The sequence below is a fragment of the Medicago sativa genome, chromosome 6 (genome assembly GCF_051527215.1).
Source record: "Medicago sativa cultivar Bolivia chromosome 6, Bolivia_mono, whole genome shotgun sequence".
Lineage (NCBI taxonomy): Eukaryota > Viridiplantae > Streptophyta > Magnoliopsida > Fabales > Fabaceae > Medicago > Medicago sativa.
The window spans coordinates 2,385,749-2,394,517 of NC_140754.1; the positions used below are offsets into that span (position 1 = coordinate 2,385,749).

General features: G+C 29.6%; 2 long non-coding RNA genes across 3 annotated transcripts; one reads left to right on the plus strand and one right to left on the minus strand.

The window, feature by feature from the left end:
• Nucleotides 1–2,641: 2,641 nt before the first annotated feature.
• On the plus strand, nt 2,642–5,092 carry LOC146911994 (uncharacterized). Its single transcript, XR_015015153.1, has 2 exons — nt 2,642–3,278; nt 4,911–5,092. It is a non-coding gene; the product is annotated as an uncharacterized LOC146911994 (long non-coding RNA).
• LOC146911995 (uncharacterized) lies at nt 2,808–5,587 on the minus strand. 2 transcript variants are annotated; one of them, XR_015015152.1, is made up of 2 exons: nt 5,096–5,587; nt 2,808–4,914 (listed from the first exon to the last, which is right to left on the minus strand). It is a non-coding gene; the product is annotated as an uncharacterized LOC146911995 (long non-coding RNA). The 2 variants fall into 2 exon arrangements; XR_015015151.1 differs by having other exon boundaries at nt 2,808–4,983.
• Nucleotides 5,588–8,769: the final 3,182 nt, after the last annotated feature.

Consider the following 8,769-nt stretch of genomic DNA (forward strand, 5'->3'; position numbering starts at 1 on the left):
ATCATATGCGCAAGGTTAACACTTCTCATTTTTCTCAAACTTAACCCTCCAAACTGTTTAGGAGTACGCACAACTTTTCTATTAAATATGATGCTCATTTCACTTTATATTATAAGAAGAAAAAAACTTTTAGAAATTTATTTGTCCATAAGTATATGACCGTTTACCAATTTACTCAATACATATAGACAAATGATAATATTCATACATAAATTATAAATTGTGCATATTAATTGCATAGGTTTAAAAAGTGTCATAGAGTCTTATAAACTAGTAACAAACCCGTGCTGACGCACGGGTACAGTAAACTTTTGTTATTTGTAAAAAATCATTAATAATTTATATGAGTTATTGTGTAAATTAATTATTTATTTATGTGAATAATTTATGTGTTGTCCAATTATTTGTGTATTATATGTTGGATGTTATAATAAACTAAATTGCATTGATTATATAATTTATACTTCTGGGAATAAGTAGAAAACAGTTAATTTCGAATATAATGTAGAAAATAGAATTGACAGGTAATGCTAATGCTTTGGTACAATCTTATGAATATATAGTCATAAATAGACTAATATAAAATAACCCACATAGTCCTATTTTACATGAAATACATGACAAACATAACAATTATTGATCGAAAAATTAAATCTGACAGCACATCCTGGTCGGAATTCATTAGTTTGGACGAAATTATTCCACTTAGGTCAAATTTGTGTAGTTAATTTGCGATCTTTATTGACAATGATGTTCAAAGTTTGATTTTCTCCAATGTCTTCAGATAGAATTAGGTTGTCGTATATGTTGTGCTTTAGAAAATTTGCAAATTCACATGATAATTTCTGCATAAGAAAATCATATATTAGACGAAGTTAATATATTACAAATAATTATCATAGGTATAACAAAAGTTATAAACGAAAAGTTGAAAATGTAGAAGTCAATAATACTTAACCAGTTTGGTTTGTTCAAAGTATTTCCACCATAACAACTTCTGTCGTGTATCATAGTTAGTTTAGTCAAATAACAACTCATCCCGTGCATTTAAATCTACAATTTCTGGATCTGAAATTTTACTCAATGCTCGCTTCTCCCATGCATTTTATTTATTTACAATATTTTAGACAACATCCATTTATCATGTGCATTTTATCAGGAGAGTTCAATATAATTGTAGAATTAAATTGATGCCATATTCTAAATAGTATACACGTTTTATCAGGAACAATTTTTTATAAATGACAATTTGTCCCATGTATCAAACTTAATTTAGTCAGAGATAACTTATCACGTGCATTTGAGTTACTTCTGATATTTGAATCAATGCTCGCTTCTCTCATGCATTTTATTTATTCACGATATTATAGACAATGTCCATTTATCCCGTGCATTTTAGTTGATGAGGATTCAATATAATTATAGAGTTAAAATGATGTGATATTCTAAATAGTATAAACGTTTTATCAAGAATTGATTTTAATAAATGACAACTTGTCATGTGAATCAAAGTTAATTTAATCAGTGTCAACTTATCTTGTACATTTGAGTTAATTCTAAAATTTTAGTCAATACCCACTTCTCCTATGCATTTTATATATTTACAAAATTTTAGACAATGTCCATTTGTCCCGTGCATATTAGTTGATGAGAGTTCAATATAATTGTAGAATTAAAGTGATGTGATATTCTAAATAGTAAAACGTTTTCGCAAGAACAATTTTTTATAAATATCAACTTCTCTCGTGTACCAAAGTTATTTTTGTCAGTGACAACTTATCCTGTACATTTGAGTTACTTATGTCAATGCCCGCTTCTCCCGTGCATTTTTTTATTTACGATATTTTAGACAATCTCACTTATCTCGTGCATTTTAGAAGATGACAATTCAATATCATTGTAGAATTGAAGCGAGGTGATATTCTAGATAGTATAAACGTTTTATCAGGAAGAATTTTTTTTATAAATTACAACTTGTCCCAGATATCAAAGTTAATTTAGTCGGTGTCAATTTATCTTGTACATTTGAGTTAATTCTGAATTTTTAGTCATTGCCCACTTCTCCCATGCATTTTATATATTTACGAACTTTTAGACAATGCTCACTTATCTCTTTAATTTTAGTTGATGAGAGTTCAATATAATTGTAGAATTAAAGTGATGTGATATTCTAAATAGTATAAACATTTTTGCTAGATCAATTTTTTATAAATGATATTTTGTCCCGTGTATCAAAGTTAGTTTAGTCGGTGACAACTCATACCATGCATTTGAGTTACTTTTGGAATTTTCGTGACCGTTTCTCTCATGCATTTTAGTTGTTTACAAAATTTTATATAATATCCATTTATCCCGTGCATTTTGGAGTGATGAATTAGTTATTGACAATTTTTCCGTGTACATTAATTATTTACTTGTTTATTTTGAATTATAATTATTTTAAAATTTGTTTAAGGGACGACTTGTCTCGTGTATGATAATTATTTTAAAATTTGTATCAGCGATGATTTGTCCCGTGTATAATAATTTTTACTAAACAATTTGTCCTGTGGATAATAATTATTACTAAATTTGTATTAGTGACTACTTATCCCATATATAATAATTATTTTAAATTGTTAGCGGTGACAATCTATTCTATGTATAAAATTTATTTTAAAATTAATATCACTTACAACTTGTCCTAATACATATATTTAAATAATTACATATATTTAAATAATTAATTGAGTTCCTTGGAGAAAAAAAATAATTAATCTCCCGTATACCATAAAAATTGAAGGGAACTTTTGGCAAAAAAGAAAATCTTGAGATGCAATAATTTTTAATAAGAAAAAATAAATAACAGGCATGGGCTTGTTTAAATTTCGGCCCAATAAAAACCAACAACCCAAATATAAATACCAAGAAAATCATAAACCAGTATTCATTTCAGCTTCCCTTCCTCTCTCTGTCTTCTCCGCCCCTAATAGAAACCCTAGCCGCTGCCACTCTCTTTCTGGCCACCAACCCCTCCGTCCAGCCTCCTTTTTCCAAAAGAAATGCATATTTTTGATGCTCCCTTCATCCTCTATCCTTCTATCAAATCATAATTACAAAAGGAGGAATCTTGAAAATCAAGTAATTTTTTTTATTTGTTTGTAAACTTTGACCATTTTTTCTGTTGACCACCGTACTGAAATTTTCACCACCGTATCAGAAAGTTTGCACAGTAACAACATGGTGCTATTTCTTCTCAACTTTATGCATGCAACAACATAAGAGATAGACATTAAAATGTAAGTATCAAATCTGGTTTGGATTTGGGAATTTTGTTTGCTAAAATGTTCCACAGGTAATTGAAATTTAGTTTCATCTACAATTTTAAGTTTCATGTTTTAGAGATTTCTGAGGCATTTTCTTTCATCTGGCTATTGGTTTGTGTTGATACATTCTCATGAATTAACTTTGTTGATAAATTAAGCAAAAAAAAAAAAAATGTAAGCCATATGGATTTGCTTTTTTACTGTTTGCATTTCTCTTAATTGATTTTTGTAATAGAAGTTGCATGACATGATTTTAAAAAACATGATTTTCTAGATCCAAAAACTCATGTGTAATTTTGTTTTTACAATGAATAAAAATCGGATGTATTCCTGATCAAAAAAAAAAAAAAATCGGATGTATCATTTGTTCCTTTACATAACATAAATAAAGTAATGAATACATAATATGTTTATTTCCATATCTGTTCTGTAGAAAAAATATGTGAGCAGGACATTTATTTTTAATATATAATAACTAAAAATAGTGCTTAAATAGTGTTTTTTTATATAGTAACATTTGTTGAATCTCTACATAAAAAGACCATTTATCTTGTCTTTTGAAGAAAAGAAAACAGAAAGAGTTCAATTATCCTCAAGGCACTATTGACATGGATTTATCTCCTAGTTCATCTATCTGCAACAAAAAATTTCAAATTTTTTTCTACCACAACATTATACAAAAAAATAGTGACACCTATCACGACTGTTTTTTCTATTATTATTTATTATGATAATTTTTTTATCACACATCAATTCCTCAACTGTTCACTCGTGATATGTCATAACCACAAATCAATGACCCATCAACTTTATCTTAAAAAAATACACATCAACTTTTTATTTATTGTTATTTATTAATAATGAATAGTTATTTTTTTAACCTAACCAAGTAAACATAATTTTTCATCTCTATGCACCAAAAAAAAAAACTTAACCTCCTTTGCTTTTTCATCTCCACCGTGTACCACCAATTACACCAACCACCTTTCAGTCACACCCATTTCACCTCCGGCGACTTATATAATTTTTTTTTGAATATTATCCACCATTTCATTCTCCTCTCTTTCTTTTCAAATCAGATTTTCAGGAGTTACCTTTAAAATTCATCACTTTTTTAACTCATAAAATTGAAAAATACATTTATGACCACATAGAAATATTAGTACTCTTCTAGCTGTTTTTCATCATTTATTTACCGTCTTTGATGTTTCTTGGAGAGATACAACATTGTTTAACATTCCTACTAAGAAAAAAAAAATTCCACTGTTAAAACAAATGAAGTTAAAGATTACAATGACAAATAATGAGATTAGCATTTGAAGGATAGATATTTGAGCATTTGATTTTGTAACACAAGAAAGCATGTCTATGAATGAAAGTAGAAATGTGTCCAAACATGTATTTTATGTAGATTTTATTTTATTTCTTGAACTCTTATTTTGACTAATTAGTTATATATATATATTTTTCAAAACAGCAAGTATTACTAAAATCCAATAGAAATGGAAGAAAAAAAAAGAAAGGATCGTTCACTTACCCATGTTTTCTCATCATTTACTTCTGCTTTTCTTTTAACTTGTATGTGCTTTTCTTCTTGTTTTATAGTTTGCTGGAGACACAAGAAGATCATTCAACATTCTTGTATGTGTATATTGTTTCTTATGCATTCGTGGAGAATCTTAAAAAAAAAGAAGCTTCATTTAACATGTTATAGAGATTTGATATGAAGAGGGAAAAAAAAATTAAAGACAATGCACAACCAAAAAATGAGTTTATTATCATCTTCATACCTTTGTGATGATAAAAGAAGTTTCATTTATCTTCATGTGTTCAAGATTTTTCTGCAAAATAGAGATGAAAAAATGGTTAGAAATTGAGAAGAAAAAATAGTAAAGATAAAAACAGTGGAAGAAGAAAAAGGGAGAATGATATAATAGTGAAGGAGTATTAGATGATATATAAAAGAGTATTTGAATTTTGAAATTTGAATTTTGCCCCCCAAGAGTACAACTTGCAGCATTGGTAAATGATATAAATGCTGACGCAAAAGTAATTTGTCTAGTTGCTATGTAAGTGAAAGAGTGTTTTTGTAGAGCAAATAAACTAAACCAGATGCCTTTAGTAGTTACATGACATCATCATAGTTAATTTTGGTCATTTAGTTCAATAAAGTAATTTTTAGACAACTTTTACCCTCAATTGTGTGATTTGGCAAGCAACCAGCTTAGGGTAATAATATATTTTCCACAACATCTTCTCTTCTTATATTAAGAGAGATAGAGGCTATAGAGACCAAAAGAGTAATAATACATAACCAATCAAGTATAAGGCATATGATTCAATTTATTATTTTAAGAGCAAATAACACTTCAAACACATCATAGCACCACAATGGCAGTTTGAAAGGCATGATTCACACCTAAACTTAGTATAATTAGACCAAATACTCCCAAGCAGCTGGGAACGAGTCCCACATCGAGGAACCATAGTACACAACTTGGTAGATATTTCATATAAATAAAAGCAGCTAGTGTAGTGTCCAATCCATGCATATTTAGGCCAATTGGCTTAAATTAGTTGTAGTGAAATATTTTTCTAAAATCTTGGATTTTTTCGGATTACACGTTCTTGAGAGTTTGTACAAAATATTTTTGCCTTAGCTAAATGCTGCGTTGCTTAAATATTTCGTACAAATCTTGCGGAATCTGTACTTCGGACATGCCACCTGTCTATTATAAACTTTTTTTTAACTTCAAAAGTGTAAAAATACAGTCCAAGTTTATGAGAATGGATACGGTTATATTTTTCACTCCTGTCCAAGATCGGATACGGGTATAATAGGGTACCTAAACCCCATCGAATTTGGGAATAAAGAAACATATCGAGTTCGAAAATGAGGAAGGTAAAAACCGTCAACACCCTGTAAATATGTAAATTAATGGTGATATTATGTGTGTATTAAATATTTTGGTAATTGTATGATTTTGTTAAGCTATTCCTTGTTGTCTATAATTTTTAGTTCAATTAACAAAAATACTCAAATTATTAACCCAAACACCTTGATTAGGATTCAAACCCGAACACCTATGTGTAAGTTTTTAATTGGCTATATTTATTTAGTCGGTATACAAAAAAAGCTACTATTTTTTTTTTCCTTTCATTTTTCTTGTAAAATCTATTATAATGATGAATGACACTATGTTAGACCATTCATGTTTACCTTCTTCAATAGAATGGTCTTACACCTTCGATGAGCGTCTTTAGCATTCAATTTAGTGGAACACTAATGACATTATCTTACAACTTACATGCTTGCCTAATAACATTGTAAATAGAATTAGTTGATAGGTTTATTATATTTTTATCATTTGACTTATTTGAATATCACTCTTTTCTTGATCCTGCCTTGCTCTAAAAAAATAGTAGCATGTGAAGGTAATAAGTTTTATTAACAGTCATGTTTGCAGATAGCATCCTTGATGACAGACTTAGCATGTGCATGAGCTTGACTCAAGTACCCCTTACAATTGAAATTATAAAAATTTGAAGTATGTTTTCTTCATCTTTCATTTCTTACTGCAAATTTCAGTTTGGAAATAATTCCAGTAATATTCATGAAGCATGTCATAAAATAACTTATAATCACCATACATAATTATAAAGTTAAACTACTTCTAATGTTGGCTACCAATTCGCTAAATTCCTATGTAGTTTTTGCTTTTCTGTATTGAATTGATAGCTGCATATCACCTGTGAAGTTATCAATGGTTTTGAGTTTTGACTCTTCATTCTGTTATTGTATAGTTAAATTTGGCTCTTCATTCTGTTATTGAGAGTTGACATCCCAAACAAACATTGAAAGACAGTTTGTAACGGAAAGGCTTTTGATGAGGCTAAGAAGCTATGTCAAAAGGCTTTTGATATTCATAACGGAAACAGTTTGCCGACTTTGTTTTATGAATTGGCCGATTTGAGGTTGATGGGACTAATCTGTGACTCAAAAGGTGATTATGAAAGTGCTTTAGAGCAATATGTTATGGTATAAAATTGTGAGGAACTAGATGTTTCTTCGGTTGATTGTAGCATAGGCCATGCTTATTTGTCGTTGGCGCGCTACATTGAAGCGTGTTTTCTTATGATCAGAATGCTTTAACTGCTTTCAAATCTACCAAAGGAGAGAACCATCCAACATGAAGTTTACACAAAGAATCAAACCAGTGAAATTGTGAGGACAAAGGTAAGGTTATAAAATGAAGTTATTATGTGCCTATGTTCTATGTTAAAGTCCCACATCGACTGATGTAACAAGTAGAGTAAGCTGGTAAAGTTATAAAATAAAATGAAAGAACTACCGAATTCACAAGTCACAAATGCATATATTGTGGTTGCATAATTCAGCTATATGGACGCTTTTAATTTTGAAAACTTTGTCGTTTTTCTAAAAAGTTAAGAGTGTTGTCATTGGCTGTATTATATAACTACATAATTAGTTTAATTTTTGTTGATGTTTTTTTTTTCTTTGTATCTATAATTTATTGCTCATTATTTGGTCTAGCAAAGCTACAATATATCAATAAAATGAAAAGGAAATTAGCTAATAATTGTCTTATATGTAAAATTATTGTGAATCCAAAATTAATCTTCAAGTCATTTTGCTAGTCACACAACAAATAGATGAGGGTAGTTGTCGCTTGTACAAATCATTGAGAATATCCCTGTGTTGAATTTTTCTTCTGCTATCAAATTTTCTTGTTTAGTCATAGATTTGAATTCAATCATTTATCAAGTACCCTTACAATTGCAATAATAAAGATTTGAAGTATGTTGCCTTCATCTTTCACGTCTTACAAATTTCAGGTCTGGAAATAATTCCAGTAATATTCATGAAGCATGTCATATGTTTGGATAAAATAGCTTAAAATCACCATTGCAAAACTTAAAATAACTTAAAATAACCAAAAGTAGTGCTTTGATCTGTGAATTTGGACGGCTTGGATTACCTCAAGCCACTAGTGCACACACAAACCACGGTGTGGCTTTCCATAAATTCATCAAATCTAAGCCGCAGGGTCAATTTGGACGGTTGTTTTGGATCCAAGGCTCGTTTTATTTCCTCCAATCTGTCCACAAGTGTCGCCTTTAGACAACTATCCTGAGTATGGTTAGAGAGGGACCAAAAATCGTAGTTCACCACTATAAAAGCTAACTCATAGGTGGCGTTTAACCTACACACTACACAAATTTGTGTAGCATACACAAGTTAGAAAAAGTTATTTTTTAACGGTTGGATTAAAAAGGAACATTGGTCTTATTGTAATCTAACCACACTATATCTTTTTCACTTTGCCTTCATCCTTCCTATCATCTGCCTCTTTTCACAACCACCACCAAACTCAAGAGCACCTTTACCACCATAATACATGAATCACATAATTCTTCTCATACTAACATGTCCAATGTCTTA